The 17,124-nt window shown below is 36.8% G+C and overlaps 1 protein-coding gene across 1 annotated transcript in view; it reads right to left on the bottom strand.

Annotated features, from left to right (window-relative positions):
• Positions 1 to 17,124, bottom strand: part of LOC107554994 (glycosyltransferase-like protein LARGE2) — an 84,319-nt gene that overhangs the window by 57,470 nt on the left and 9,725 nt on the right. The window lies entirely within an intron of this gene.

Here is a 17,124-nt window from a genome sequence, read left to right as displayed (position 1 = left end):
CACAGCAAGTTGAGGTGGTCTGCAGGGTCCTCTGTGACTCTTAATTGCAGTGCTGTCACTCTAGTTTGTGTCCAAACAGCATAATAAGGGGTCATTACGACACCAGAGTGGAATATAATGGACGAGTCATTGAAGCCTGGGGGAAGCGATATCTCTCCATAGTGTTGGGGGACAGGTAGTCTATTGCCCTGAGGAGATTACCAAAATGAGGTAGAGTGTCTCTGCCAAAGGCTACATTCACAGACACAGTGTCTGGGACTGACTGACCATCATCACTCACAGACCAAACCTGAGCATATTAAAATTTGAGATAGTTTACTTTTTTAAATACATTTGATATCAATTACCATGCTTTCATTTATATACAGGTCTATATAATACGTCCATGGGTATATAAAATATAATCTGTCATATTTGAAAGCCCTAAACTGAGTGAGAAATGTCTAGGTGTCTTACTGCATCTTATGTTCACCAAGGCTTATTATTTTTTTAAATCAAAAGTGCAGTAAACACACTAATATTATGAAATAGTATTGCAATTTAAAATAACTGTTTTCTATTTTAATATATTTTGAAATATAATTTATTCCTCTGATGCAAAGCTGAATTTTCAGCATCATTACTCATCTTCAGTGTCACATGATCCTTCAGAAATCATTCTAATATGCTGCTCTAGTGTTAAAGTCGGCATGAAACGGAAGTTGCGATTGTCTTTTCTTCTCTACTGTGACGTATATCCGAGTGAAACGGCATCTGAAATGAGAGGGAGGGACTTGATTTCGTCCTTCGGGAATTGATTGGATCGTTGGAAGTTGGGGGCGTTGCAAACAAAATGGAGGCAGATCCAAGATGCCAGTTTGCAGTTAGTGGTGGGGGTTTCTCTCCACTGGATTCACCGCTGACACCCAAGCATGAATAAATGTTTTATTTATTAAGGATGACGACGACGATCAACGGCACAAAACATGCGAGAAAGAGAGAGAGAGAGAGACTGAGCGCGTCCTCCATCAAGTTAAGTCATATTCATGAAAAAAAAAAAATAGTTTGCGATGTCCTAAGAGTAATGTTGTCGTAATATCTTAATATATTTTCAATGTTTAAGGGTAACATACTCCCTCATGACTGGTGTCAGTGCTATAAAGTGAAGCATCAGCTTCAGCTTTTCCCCGTCGTTTATCCCAGCGTTTACCCCTCACATCACTAGCATTATCAGTGTTAAAATCAGATGTGCTGCTTCATATTTTTGTGTAAACCATAAAACTTTTTTTAGGATTCTTTGGTGAATAGAAACGTGTTTATTTGAAATAGATTTATTTTACATTATAAATGTATTTACTGCCACTTTTGATCAATTTAATGCATCCTTGCTGAAATAATAAAGTATAAATTTATTTCTGAAATGTAGTGCGTGGATAAGGAAATTTCATGCATTTCATGCATACAGTGGCATGCCGGAGTTTAATATCCAGTAAAACAACTCATCAGTCATTGGCATGAACAAAGCAGTCAATCATCCAATCAAAAGGCCTTATTCTGTTAGTGACCTGCCATAACTGCTCCTATCCTTCAAATCTATCTTCAGTCAATCAAAGAGTTGCCATGGCAAATGAAACTCCAGCAGCTGGGGAGAGGGTCTTCATCTCATAATCAAACACACATCAGTGTGTGTGTGTGTGTGTGTGTGTGTATGTGGCACATAGCTCTGCTCCATATTATGCCAGCACACGCTCTCAATTCAAGACACCTCAGCGTGAAATACATTAGAGAGGCAGAGGTCAGGCAAACACACTCTAATCAGATAAGCTGCCCTGCCACTAAGCTAACTAACTACAACAACTCCTTGGTTCCTCAGGGCTCTTCCTCAGTGGAGAACTTAAGCTTTGTTCCCAAACCTAATACGCAGCCTACCTTAGCATTTTAAGACATCCTAGGCATGCATCTGATGCTAGAGCTGGTATGGGCTCCATTATAATGATGACTAAGATACCTTCACAAAGATACCAATGCCACCATTAATTTTGATGAGCTCAATTACAATGTCAAAATCATCAAAGATGGTAAACAAACAAGTTATAAAAATTGTATTCAGTACTGACTGGCCACTAAGGTACCTTTGTGAAAAAGAAGTACACTTAATTGTATTAAATGTGCACTTGTAGTGTACCTGAAATCTTAACTGTCATTTCAGATAATATTATATTAATGAAATGCAAGGCTACTTAAGCATGCTTAAAAAGAGTACACTTTTATGACTCTTTCTTTAACTTTTAAAAAGTGCACTTTGTAATAACGCCAAATTATTGCATGTTAATTGCTATTAATTAAAACGGCATTGTAGTTTACATTTATATGACATGCAAATATTTAAGAGGGATTTTTTTTTTACTCACTTAAGTCAGACCTAAGTGCATCTTTATATTAGTGCTGTCAAACGATTAATCGCGATTAATCGCATCCAAAATAAAAGTTTTTGCTTACATAATATATGCATTATGTACTATTTATATTTATTATGTATATATAAATATACACACACATACAGTATATATTTTGAAAATAATTACATGTATATACATTTATATATTTAAGCGTTGCAAACAAAATGGAGGCAGATCCAAGATGCCAGTTTGCAGTTAGTGGTGGGGGTTTCTCTCCACTGGATTCACAGCCGACCAAGCATGAATTTTGCAATGAATGTTTTATTTATTAAGGATGACAACGACGATCAAAGGCACAAAACATGCCTAAACAGAGAGAGAGAGACTGCCTGAATGACTGAGCGCGTCCTCCATCAGGTTAAGTCATATTAAAGGGGTCATATGATGCTTTTTTAAAGATCATTATTTTGTGTATTTGGTGTAACAGAATATGTTGACATGCTTTAATGTTCAAAAAACACATTATTTTTCAAATACTGTACATTATTGTAGGTCCTCTATGCCCCGCCTCTGTAAACAAAAACTTTTATTTTGGATGTGATTAATCGTTTGACAGCACTACTTTATATATAATTTGTATAACTCATATAGTATAATTACTTCTATTGTCTTTGAAATATGGTTAAATTGTACTGGCAAATGTACTGAAAAGCATTTATGATAAAGTAAAATATACTTAAATCTTATTTAAGTTTAATTTATGATGTTTTATTAAAACATAATAATTTAAAATGTACTTTAAAGTAAGGATATTCATTTGACATCACAAAGTGGAAAAGTCTACTTAAAGGGTTAGTTCACCCAAAAATGAACTATTAATTCTATTAATCATTAATTACTCACCCTCATGTCGTTCCAAACCCGTAAGACCTTCGTTCGTCTTTGGAACACAAATTAAGATATTTTTGATGAAATCAGAGAGCTCTCTGACCCTCTGTAGTAGAGTTGTCAAAAGACCTGGTACTTCGGTACCAAGTTGGTACTAAAAAAATTAAAAGGTTTTTTTAAGTACCGGTGGTACCGAGTACCCGGTCAACCCGGTTCTTGATGCGCTATCCGAAAGGTGCGCAGATGCGCTCTCTTCATAAAAGCACTGAGACGTGGTGACCTCAAAACGAGGAAACACACCAAACTAACAGCACACTTTAAAGACAGACACCCAGATCAAATGAAAGAGTTCAAGCAGGTAAGTTTCATTTCATCCCATACATTGATTTATTAGTGGCGGACCGCCACAATATCAAAACTCACCGCCACAAATAGATTTTCCAAAAGGCTTTGACTTCGTTGAATAAACCCTGTGCGGGTGTTTTTATATCACTATATTTCTGAAGGAAACCGACTGTCTTCAGAAAATTATGGATGTCATTTTAATTTCATCTTGCCTGTAATGCCTGAGCAACGTTTGTGAGTGCAGCGCTTATTTGATTGCAGCCATTACTGGGGAAACCTCTTTCTTTCCCGCTCTACAAGCTCCTCCTGCTGGCAGAGAATGAATTTGCATATATATGCCGCCACAAAGGGAAACATCGCTTCTGTTATGAATATTATTCAATATTTTCATTTGAATGTCGGATTGAAATGAACATCGCTGTTATTAGAGTAGTTAATCGTTAGCATAAGCGCGGCTAATGCTAATATAATGAGCATTGGAATCAAGTTTATTTATTAACTATTTAATGCTCCTATAACTTTTATTAGGGTAAAAAAACAGAAGGACATGATGATATTTACTATTTTTACACACCAGAGTCTTTTAAATTAATTGTGAATCTAAAATATGCATGTTAGAGAATGTACAAATGGTTAACATTGTTTGTGTTATATCAGTCAGAAAAGTAGTTCTGGGCTTTTTTTTTTTTTTTTAGTTAATTTGTTTTTTTTTTTTTTTAGCTAACTTAGTTGTTATTCTTGACTGAATAACTCTAGAAGGTTTTAAAAGCCCTTTAAAATTAAATATGCACACAGTTTGGATTAAATGACAGTATAGTCAAATTTTTTAATTAGCATGTTTTTGTGTTTTGCTTTGGTACCGACATTGGTACCGAGAACCGTGGATTTTCACTGGTATTGGTACCGAATACTGAAATTTTTCGTGCGACATCAGTGGCTCAACTTCAATTTTTCGAAGCTACAAGAATACTTTTTGTGCGCAAAGAAAACAAAAATAACAGCTTTAATCAACAAGTCTTCTACCCCGATTTACCGTCTTCCGCCATTTTGGAGAGTATCACAATGCATACGCACGCTTTCCCCTAAGTGTAAAAAACGCTGATTATGTTCATGTTTGCACTTTCACCCCCTAACATAAACAACACTGATTACGTTGATTACGTTCTTGGGTACTCTCCAAAATGGCGGAACTCGGGGGAGAAGAATTGTTGAATAAATTGTTATTTTTGTTTTCTTTGCGCACAAAGAGTATTCTCGTAGCTTCGCAAAATTGAAGTTTGGCCACTGATGTCACATGGACAGTTTTGCTGATGTTCTTACTACGTTTCTGGACCTGGGAACATTGCAGTTGCATTGCTGTCTATGGGAGGGTCAGAGAGCTCTCTGGTTTAATCAAAAATATCTTAATTTGTGTTCCGATGATGAACGAAGGTCACGCGGGTTTGGAACGACATGAGGGTGAGTAATTAATGACAGAATTTTCATTTTGGGGTGAACTAACCCTTTAAGTGGGTTAAGAAACATTGTCATGAAGTATAACTTTTATTTCATTAATATTATATCAGCTAAGATTTGAAGTACACTACGAGTGCACATTCAATACGGTTAAGAACAATTATTTTTCACAAGGGTTAATGCGCCCACCCAACGCCTTCTATTCAATACCACTGTGCTCTGTCTAGCTGTTTTAAAAGAACAAATCCCTCAAAAGGCAGTTGCCTACAGTACTGTAGATAGACAGCAAGGATTCTTTATAACAGAACTATAATATTCAGAATATAAATGTGTAATAATGAATGTGAGGTAATTACAACATATCATGGCTTGAACACTCCTCATGTTTCTCTGAATTAGCCCTTGCTATTTGCAGCTGCGATGGAAGGAAATTGCCTGAAAAGAAAAAGAAAGGACAAAAACAAAATGCACAGAGAATAAAAAAAAGATGTACGCTCCGGTGAATAATGCTAAACAACAAACGACAGCTCCAGTCTTCAAGTAGAACAATACCATCATTAGATAACGGGCTGTTCTCTTTTCAGGACCGACCCTCGGGTTAATGAACGTATCTGCATCGCTTTATGCACCATTACATGGCTTTATCTTCCCACGGCGCTAATGTGATTCACGACAAAATTCAATGAAGAGATGTGCCAAAATAGCAGTCTACACCAGCCCTGAAATGCCTGTCATGACTTTATCCCGCAAGGCATGAAAAATGCTGAAGATCAGTAGCGCAAATGGTACAACTGAGCTTGGGGGTAAGCAGCAGTTTTCTGCCATTTTGTCAAGACCTTTGTGCACTTATTATGGAATATTGTCACCGCTGAAAGTATCTGAACATATCTGAAGTGGAATGAACATGAGCCATCCCCCATATTTCCCTTTTGAAATAACACCACAAGCTGGTGAAGGTGACATTGCCCAGTGTGAAACTGCAGTTCTCAGGAACAGTACAGAGAATATCAATTTTCTGTAATTAAAAACGATTATTAATCCTGATTTCGCCTGAAATCTGGCCTACAACACCTCGCTGTGCTTTGATGATAAAAAAAAGATATCTGCGCTGTAAAATCTGATTGCATGAGGCACATTATAAAATAGCCGATATACACACATCTGTGACCACACATCAATTGAATTCTATATCAATGTGCTCAGTTGCCTGGCAACTATAGACAGCCTACAGCTGAGCTAACGAACCTGATCATTAAAGATCTCTGATCAATGGTATATATTGATTTACTTGGACGAATACGTGTTTTTGTTGTGATTATTCTTATTAATTAATGCAATTATTCATTGCATGTTGGTGCATTTTAAAAAATTCTGTCTACTTGGAAAAAAATTGAATTGTATTAGTACTATAGAATATTAAAACTGTGATTTAGGAAATACAAATGTGATTTTAATTGCATTTTGACAGAGGCAAACTCTCTTTTACAGATATTTTGTATTGAAGGACTTATGTTCTGGTGGAGTAAAAGGAGATGCAATGACAATCTACGTTCACATGCACTCAAATAAATTGTTTACAATCGTATTGATGAGCTTTTGATCAAATTGAAATTGTTGGTGCAGACATGAAATTATTCGATCGATGGAAGAAAAAAAACGATGCACATAAATGCTTAAATCTAAAGTCTATTTTTTCAATCAGATTCAAAAACTGCACACTTGCACAGTGCCACAACATGCATGTTTACAAATGTTTTACATCATACAGACGTGTGTATGTTGTTGTTTTTTTCTTACGTCTTACAAACATCAGAAGAGGAGATTTAATATTTGCACATACCCAATGACACATTGTTAGGTTACACATAAATTTGATAGTCGGCTTTAGACATTTTACTAACTATAAGTAACTTTGTCACCTAACTCTCATTAGAGTATTGTAGACTGCTAGGGTTAGGGTTAGGGTTAGTAGAATAAGTTGGCATACTTGCAAAGTTACTTCAGTATGTCTGTTGGATGACCATCAAAATAAAGTGTTAGCAGTATTGAGCACACATTCTACTAATAATCTAATGACTGCTAGTTGACATGTAGTTGCATTGTAGTATTCTATAAAAGAATGTCTAAAGTGGACTATGAAGTCTTACCAAGAATTAAAGAGTAAACAATATCCAATGGAACATATTGCTCAGAAGCTGCTCTTTCCAAGATTGGAAATTATTGTATTTTTGGTAGTGTTGCTTATGTTTCCTAAACTGTGTTTTAGATGTCTCTATAGACACAAGATATAGGCTATAGTATACATAAGTATGTATGTATAGTTCACTGTAAAAATTATTTCTACTTAAAAAAAAATTCACTTTTTAGTTAAATGTGCTACAAAAAAAAAGAAAGAAGTTCTAATGGTTTCCACTACAAATATCATTACCAACATTACAAACCATCAACTATTAACCATTAAAACCATTAATAAATGGCTTCCTCTAGTGTGTTTTGGAACATATTCCATTAGGATTTAGGGGTTTTAACAAGCCACCAATAAAATGTGACAAATTACCAGTACAGACCCACAGAGACCATTATAGTTTCCATTAAAACCAATGCAATTTATATTATAACAAGTAAAACCATTACAAATTCTGTGTTTTTTCAGCAGGGTAGTCAGTTATTTGTAACTATTTGTGAAAATTACTAGCAAGTTCTAAGTAAAACCAACATCAGTGTGGTATAAAAGTAACATGGATAGCACGCTAATTAGCCAAAATTATTTGATGTTGTAAGAATTAAATATACTGTAATCGCAAAATTTTCACATTTCTCTTTTTAAACTCTAGAAAAGATATATACACGATTACCAGTGTCTTTTTCTCAGGACAAACATCTGAGAAACAGAGACTCCATTTGCATCTGTTTATCTCATGCTTCTAGGAGAAATATCACAAAGCTCTTGTTAGAGATTCCCCTGCTCATAAAACCTACTTAAACCGGTAGCCATGTTTTGGAAAACAAACTAACGACCAAGTAATAACCATCTCTGACCAGATATTGAGAAGCTATAAACAATATTCCATGCTCCAAAACAAATCTTTCAGCAAAATGTTTTTTCCTTCGGGCATGAAAGAAACCTCTGTTAAATGAACTTTGTGCAGAGATGTAAAATGAACCAAAATAATTACATCAAAACGCTCTGCACAATAAAACCTAATTGGCACCTCTCAGCTTCCACACTCCGTCTATCACGCCTCTCGCTCCACGTCACTGCGAGTTACAGTGATGAACGTTTGTTTCTCTCACAAGTCGAAGCCAAATGCAAGTGACTGGAGTCTGCTCAGTTCATTGTCAGCATTTTAGTCCCTATCCTGCAGACATCATAATTGCCTCTCTTTCACTTTCTCTGCCTCCCCACAGCTTTCAAATTCTCCTATACCTCCAGAGTGCAATTCCATCAGGTCCCAATGGCAAAATCAGATCAGCAACCAATAGCCATTAGCTCCTCTATTCAAAGAGATCTACGCAGTTGTGAAGGTTGCTTAGAGTTAATTACCCCGCCTGTCTGTGTTTAGCCTGTGGCCGTACTGCACTCCAATGTGAAGATTATTGAGTTTTATCGCTCTTTTAATGGAGAACTCCCCCCAGCTCGCACCTCACGTTCATTCAGACCATATGCAGGGCAGTAAACCCCCTCCAAAACCTTAACGCCGCACGGCAGACTTCTGCCCCGAACCGATAAGGAGCAGTAACAAAAGACATTGATTTGGCCCATAAGGATTAAAAAACCAAAAGGCGCCATCGTCCATCCAGAGTCGATGCAGTTTTATGACACAGTACTAAAACTCAAATGGCTGCATAATGCTGGGAGGTTGAGTAAAGTTCACTGTGCCGTTAAGGCATAAAACAGTGACAGCTGAGGTGTGTCTGTGAATGTAAAGGTCAGTATCTGCTGTGTTATTCTGAATTCTAATAGTCATACAACCGATAACTGTCGCTCAGCATACCTTATTGACTGTTTCTTAAATTAAAGGAAATCTGTAGGACAAGGGACTTTGTGAATGAATCCGATTTAGACGATGAAAATCCCAGTGGACTAAAGCTCACTGAAGTAGCAGGAGCATCTAAATCCCTGGAGGTAGATAAAAACCCTCCATATTTCTGCAACCAGACAGACGGCTTCAAAGGAAAACACACAAACATACAGAACAGACCCAAAATACAAATTTCCCTTCCGTCCAAAACCCACCTCCAGCACTGTTCCCAAAGGACTAGGCAAAATGGAAATGAAAAAAGTTAGAACAAGACCTGAATAGTGTTACAAACACACACACAACAGCATATAATGCATTATAATGCACCCCTTAAAGGGGTCATCGGATGCTACATGCACTTTTACATGTTGTTTGAACTGAAATGTGTGTTGGCAGTGTGTGTACACAACCACCATATAATGATAAAAATCCCCCCAGTGTTTTTTTTTAATCTACTAAAATCTTTACCCCTTTCTCAAATCGAGCCGATCTCAGATGCCTGTCTGTGTGACGTCACAAAAACAGGCCCCTCCCACGATAGTTTGATTGACAGTAGCGTTTCAGCACAGACTGGACTGGTGTCTTACCTTAGACCCGCCCTGAGTGACTGTCATCAGTCCGCCATTGGTTCACCGCCGGAGCAGATGTAGACAAGAATGACTCCTAAGCGATTGAGGTGTTCTGTTGTTGGATGTAATAATGAACACAGCAGTCGTCATTTACTCCCGACATCTGAGCTGCTGAAGACGCAGTGGATTACGTTTGTTTTTGAAGGGAATGCTCCCCGATCTGCCTAAATGTGTCTATGTTCGCGCGAATCATTCATGATCCAGCCTCATCTACAGAAGAAGTGAGTAAAAGGTTTTTTAATGAATCTTTGCAAATCGCCTTTCCTAATAATGTGCTAATTAGCAAGTTTCCCGATGAATGCGGCTAAAGTAAACAGTCCCTCAGAGAGCGGCTCGGAAGAGAGGGGCGGGGTCAGCAGAGCTCATTAACATTTAAAGGAAAATGCTACAAAAACGGCTTGATCTGAAAAGAGCTGTTTTTGACAGGGTAAAAAAGGTGTTTTTTGCACTACCATTGAGAAATGTTAACCAAACTATGTTACAGACTTTTTAGTAAGACCCTAAAGAATCATGTAAACTTGTGGAAAATGGGCATCCGATGACCCCTTTAAGAGATTGACTGAAGTGTTTAAGGGTCTTTATGCAAATCATTTACTACCAAACTATTTTTGCAGTATTCAGTATGTATATATAGGCCTACTGTGCACAGAATGCATTACACATAGTCTATTTTCCAAATCTAAATTTAGATTATTTTCAGCATTTTTCTAAATTTTCAGCATTTCGGTGAAAGTCTAAAGCTTTCTACAGACTGCACGATTTTTGCAATCCTATAAGATTATTTCAGATGACACTATGCAACATAGATCTAATAAACTTACATGCAAGTAGACTATACAATGACAACACCTATTGACTCCTATGCTACGACGCACATCACTATAGATATAGAAGAATAAGGGATAGGAAGGGATAAGAGCTTGAGGTAAGCAGTTTTATGTTTTTAGCAGTGCAATGATCATGCTAAATTTCTGACACTGTCAGAAAATTATATGGCTGTCTTTGAACCTCTCTCACTGTACGACATAGGACCACCAATTAGGAGCCACAATCACAGAAATCACCACGATTGTTTCATGATGCCAATCTTTCGTCTGGGACAGCCGAAAATTGTGCAGTGTGTCTTGGGCTTTAGGCAATGAGCATCAATAAATCTGATTCAAGTGAACTATTTCACCCAATATTTGTGTGTTTTTATGCTTGTAGAGTATAATGCTATTAGCTTAGCAACATGATAACTCAAGACTCAATCAAAATCAATGCACTTCACTTCAGTAGCACAATCTGAACAATTGTTTGTCTATTTAGATCATTCCAGATTTGTTACCTTTGATTTTGTTTGTTTCATTTAAGATGCAGTCTTGAAAGACAGCTGCCTATGTTGGCAGTAGACAGTGAGGCAGCTCTCCAGGTTTTGGAACAGAGCCATGGAAGACCTGGAAGGCCTATACTGTATATCCCACAATGCAATGCACTCAACATGAAATTCCATTTTCATTGTAAGGGGTTTCCAATATATCAACTGTGATAATCTTTACTCATTACTTGACTTGAAGATGATAATTAAAAAAATAAAGAAAAGAAAAAACATTTAAATGACATCATTCACTGAATTAAGCATGCAACAAGGCCATGTGATGACAAGCATACTATTGTAAAAAGTAAAATGCATAAGCTTCCAGGGTATCTACAGAATTTAAGTCAAATATAAGACAACCTTTTTGAAGACCACAAATTAAATTAACAATGTATGTCCAAGGGCCAACCTGAAGAGAACACAATACGTCAATATGTTCTCAAAATATAAATGTCTAGGGTGCACAAAATGAATGAAATTAAATGTTTTTTAACAGACTAATTTTTAATCCATTTTACAAGGGGGGGAGAGAGAGAACTAAAATATGGAAAAAACTTTTACTGTACCTTCTGAACAAACTTCAAACAGTGTTGTCTTCCAGTGCAAATGTTTAAAGATTATTAAATCAAGATATGATAGGTCTATGATAGGTTTATGAGAAATTGATAAATTGAAGTTGATCAAAAAGAAGTGAGTTTATGATTTAAAACAAACCAAAAACAAGAAGAACAAATATCTGCCAACGGGACCAAAAAACATCAAGTGTCGTTATATGTTCATACCCCACTGACAGATATTTGATCTTGTTTTAAGCATGAACTCCATTCATTTTGTTCAATTCAAAAAGACTTTGAATATCTTCATTTTGCATCTCAAGTAAATGTATTTAAGGAAGTTTAGATATTTGTATTGGAAAATAAGACAAAAATGCTGAGGAAGATATGAGTTTTTCCCCCTTTTGTTTTACAGTGCACGCAACATGTAATGACATGACTATTCATTTAAGACTTTCTGCTCTGATTTAAGACTTTATTTAAGGCCTTACAATGCAGAACTTTTAATTATAAACAAGCAATAAATACACTAGGACTCTTATTTTGAAATGCATGTGCTTTACTATTTCCAGCTACTCACTGAAAAGATGACATAGATAAAATGTGCACTCTTATTACCATCTATAACATATTACAATATAAACACCATAAAGTAAGTGTTGTCATTACTCATCAACAGTAGATCATAAGCAATCGTCTGGCGTAAATGTGAGGTAATGTGAGGCTATGCCCACCCAGGGACGGAGGGAGCTTTTCGGGGGCAGTCGTGGCCTAATGGATAGAGATTCGGACTTGTAACCCGAAGGTCGCGGGATCGAGTCTCAGGTTTGTAGGTGGAAGGAGTGAATAACCAGCGCTCTCTCTCCACCTTCAATACCACGACTGAGGTGAGACCCTTGAGCAAGACACCAAACCCCCAACTGCTCCCTGGGCGCCGCAGCATTGGCTGCCCTTTACTTTACTGATTGCAAACTACTCTGAAACGGCAAGCCTGTAGAATGCGCAACAGTGCAGCGTTTTGACTTTGAACTCACATTTATTCACTTACAGTGGGTACGGAAAGTATTCAGACCCCCTTAAATTTTTCACTCTTTGTTATATTGTAGCCATTTGCTAAAATCATTTAAGTAAAATTTTTTTCCTCATTAATGTACACACAGCACACCATATTGACAGAAAAACACAGAATTGTTGACATTTTTGCAGATTTATTGCAATATAACAAAGAGTGAAAAATTTAAGGGGGTCTGAATACTTTCCGTACCCACTGTAAATCATTGCCTTTTTTAGTTTCATAATCCTATTAGGCCATAACACAATTCCTGCGGCCCGCAGGGACCCTGGTTTCACAGACATTTAAAAATAGTAGACAGTATGCAGTATACTTGCTAGTATACACTACTAGTACTCCATTTCTAAATTTAGCCACACTCTTCCACTGCATTTGACACAGAGATGGAGGGTCTGTTTTATAAAGTAGATCCTGCTTATATTTGTACACAAGGTATGAATGCAGTTGATAGACACAGCAGTGTCCAGCACCACAGCTTTTACTAACAGCCCATTTTTAAACACACATCACACCTCTCAGGGGAAAAGACAACAGGATGAATTATCAGGTAATGTTCCATTAACAGGCAAGTGCTGCTAATGCATCCATAAACACAATTACGATGAAAAGCAAGCACAGCGTGAGTGGGGGCAACTGATTTTTGTTTTTACATTTATTTATTTGCTGATATTATGTTTGCATGACCATCATAACTGACCAAGCGGACATGTGATGCTGGTTGACAGCAAGTCTCAGATCCTCACATATTTGTGTCACCCTGTATCTCTCTCTCTCACACAGCAAAGCAACTGACCTTACTGAATATTTAACAATATCTTCCCTTTTTCCCCACTCGTTTTCTTTCCTCCACCCACTCAGCTCGTCAAACGAGTCCTTAGTCAGCAGTAAATCCCACAGTTCCAAGGATCTGGCCCAGCGTGATCAGTCACACAGTCTCCAGGCAGGAAGAAGTAGCGGAGGAAGAGAGTCGGAGTTCAGCTGGCAAGCAAAAGACCATGGGGGATTGTGGGTAACAGACCAGTCATTCCAAACAGCCCATCAGACAGACACATCACCACATAATGATTATACAACTACTATAAGAATATCCAACCTTACCCGGATAAATACAGAACACTGACATTAAGTGATATGTAATATAATCTCAACTGCTTGATTGTTATATTGTCAAAAAGTTTTACTATATTATCCTCAAGTGATATATTTAAAGTTGGATATAAAGTACACCTTACTTTATCTGCATGCATACACTCACATAAAACTAAAATAGTCTACTATATAGCAAATCTCAGTGATTGTTTATATTATTGCACAGCTTTCATATATCCAACTTTATTCAAATACATACAGTGCACTCAAGTAAAGTAATATATACTATAGAAAATTCCAACTGCCTGATTTGTTTTATTTTGTCACAAAATATAACCATATTTCATCCAGCTCTTTATATCTTTTTATCTTTTTTATTAAGCTGGATATATAACAATGTTCAATTTTACTCTAATACATAAAGTACATGCAATACATACAGTTTTACAGTACATATAAGATCATGTATAGTCGTTATATACTACAGTATGTAGCTAATCTCAACTGCTTGATTGCTTGCATTGTCACAAAATGTCAACTCTATTATCGCACAGCTCTACATATACATTTGAATATACTGTATATTATACAGTACACTCATGTAACGTGATATATACTGTATACATCTCAACTGTTTGATTTCAGTGCAAAATGTAACTATATAATCATGCACCTCTTTATTATAAAATTGGATATAAGCATGTCCCACATAGATATAGTACACTCATTCAGAGTGTAAATTTTGTTATATAAAATGTTAACTACATTATTACCCAGTGATATATGCAACGTTAAACATATAGCACATCTTACTTTACCTACATACATACAGTATACTCATGTAAAGCAATATGTACACTAAAGCAAATATTGTTTTTATCATAGCAAAAATGTAAATGTTCTGTCATGAAAATCTATATGCTGCAGGTTCTAACTCAATCTGATATATTTGCATCATTATTAATATGGCACAGCTGATTGGATTCTTTTCACATCAGCAGCCAATGAACTTGCTGCTCAACATTAAAATACTTGACTAGGGCTTGCTGTAGCAGTTGCAGTGTGCTTCAGAATCCCTCCACCTTCCCCAGCTCCACCTGTAAAGATCTGCTACAGGGTGATTTCATGTGTGCTATATATGGGGGTTATTTCATATATATGTGCAGCAGCAGTATTTCTTACATGCGTACAGCAGCATGTCTGTGGATGTATTCACAGTAGCAAGTATCTGTACTTGCAGATCTATTCCATCAAGACCAAACACATTAACTTTGCCATGTACATTACCATGCTAAATTCTTAGAGAAATGTGATGACAGAAATTGTATTATTGCACAGCTCCATATATATAGTTAGATATCTAGTATATCCAAAATATTTGCATACATACAGTACATTCATGTAAAGTGATATATACTATGTAACAAGTGCCTGATTTTTTATTTATTTATTTATTTGGAGCAAAATACAACTATATTATTGCCCAGAAATATATTAAAGTTGGATATACAGCATAACATGAAAAGCAGTAGATTCTATTTAGCAAATCTTGGCTGTGTGACTTTATATCATTGCAAAAATTTAAATATAGCAAATCTCAAATGCTTGATTGCTTGTAAAGCTGCTGAGAAACAAAGTCTATTGTTAAAAGCACTATACAAATAGTTTTGACATGACAGTAAGGACAGTCTGCGAGCAGTTCGTGACACATTTATTTGTGTATTTCACAATGACGATAAAAAGAAAAGCAATAGCACACAAATATCAGATCACACTGCAGAACAGCCTTGACAATAGGCACACTGCATGTTTTCCCAAGACTACTGAGAGCTCTCACTCTGTGCGGAGAGATTTGGGCATTGAGGCTCATAGATAACCCTCCGCCGCGTCCTTTGAGAGCACACTGCAGGAGCCGGGCCCCGCTCCTCATCCCCCAGGACAGCCATATTCTCTATTCTCATTCATCTGCCTTTGCATGTGGAGAAAACCAATGAATGTGGCTTATTATAGCTGCAATTTGGTGCATTGTGGGGGATGAGACATTTTGACTGCGGACCTGTGATTGTACCCAAATGGAAAAAGGGCCCAGGGGACTTCATCACACATTTTTTATCTTGCTAAACATTTAATGAAGTGGATGTGCTTCAGAAACAAGCTAATATGAAGTAGGCTGCAGATTGTTGTGCTAAAACGAAGCTCTCTCTTATGATAATAAGTGCGCTTAATTGTATTATATGTGCATTTGTAGTGTACCTCAAATCTTGAAAGTATATTTTTAAGAATCTGTACTTGCAGATAATATAATATTAATGAAATGAATTGCCACTTAAGTGTACTTAAAGACAGTACACTTTTTTTATTAAAGTGGTCTTATTATGCTCTTTTATCTCATTCATCTGCCTTTGCATGTGGAGAAAACCAATGAATGTGGCTTATTATAGCTGCAATTTGGTGCATTGTGGGGGATGAGACATTTTGACTGCGGACCTGTGATTGTACCCAAATGGAAAAAGGGCCCAGGGGACTTCATCACACATTTTTTATCTTGCTAAACATTTAATGAAGTGGATGTGCTTCAGAAACAGTAGGCTGCAGATTGTTGTGCTAAAACGAAGCTCTCTCTTATGATAATAAGTGCGCTTAATTGTATTATATGTGCATTTGTAGTGTACCTCAAATCTTGAAAGTATATTTTTAAGAATCTGTACTTGCAGATAATATAATATTAATGAAATGAATTGCCACTTAAGTGTACTTAAAGACAGTACACTTTTTTTATTAAAGTGGTCTTATTATGCTCTTTTACAAAGTCTTGATTTTGTTTTGGGGGTGTACTAGAATATGCTCTCATGCTTGGTGGTTCGAAAAACGCATTATTTTTCACATAATTTAAATTACTACAATACCTTTCTCCCCAGCTTGGCACAAACGGCTCGATTAGTTCCGGGTTTAATGAAGGCCCGCCTTCTGAAAAATAAAATGTTTTGTGATTGGTTAGCTGTCCCAGTGTGTTGTGATTGGCGAACAGCTTAGATGGTGTTTAAGTACTGCCAAAGCAGCAAGTTCCGTCTGCTCCGGTATAGTTAAGGATGGCGTTAATATTGCCATATCAATTTGAGCCGGATTCAGTACAGACATTCCTCTCATTGATAGCTGAGGAGCGGATCCAGCGAGAGCTTGATGGGGCGACGCAGAATGAAAAAGAGAGTTTTTCAGGAGTCGCGGCAGTAGAGGCGGCGCAACTATAACGACATGTGAATAATCCCGCCCACTCTAAAGCGGTACTAAACTGCAGTGGAAACGCAAACCGAGTGAGCCGTGCTGAGCCGAGTCAT

Source organism: Sinocyclocheilus grahami, unplaced genomic scaffold (assembly GCF_001515645.1).
Source record: "Sinocyclocheilus grahami isolate Dianchi unplaced genomic scaffold, SAMN03320097.WGS_v1.1 scaffold521.1, whole genome shotgun sequence".
In the NCBI taxonomy this organism is placed as follows: Eukaryota; Metazoa; Chordata; class Actinopteri; order Cypriniformes; family Cyprinidae; genus Sinocyclocheilus; species Sinocyclocheilus grahami.
The sequence above is the reverse complement of the archived record's forward strand: the minus strand, read 5'-3'. Positions and strand labels throughout refer to the sequence as shown.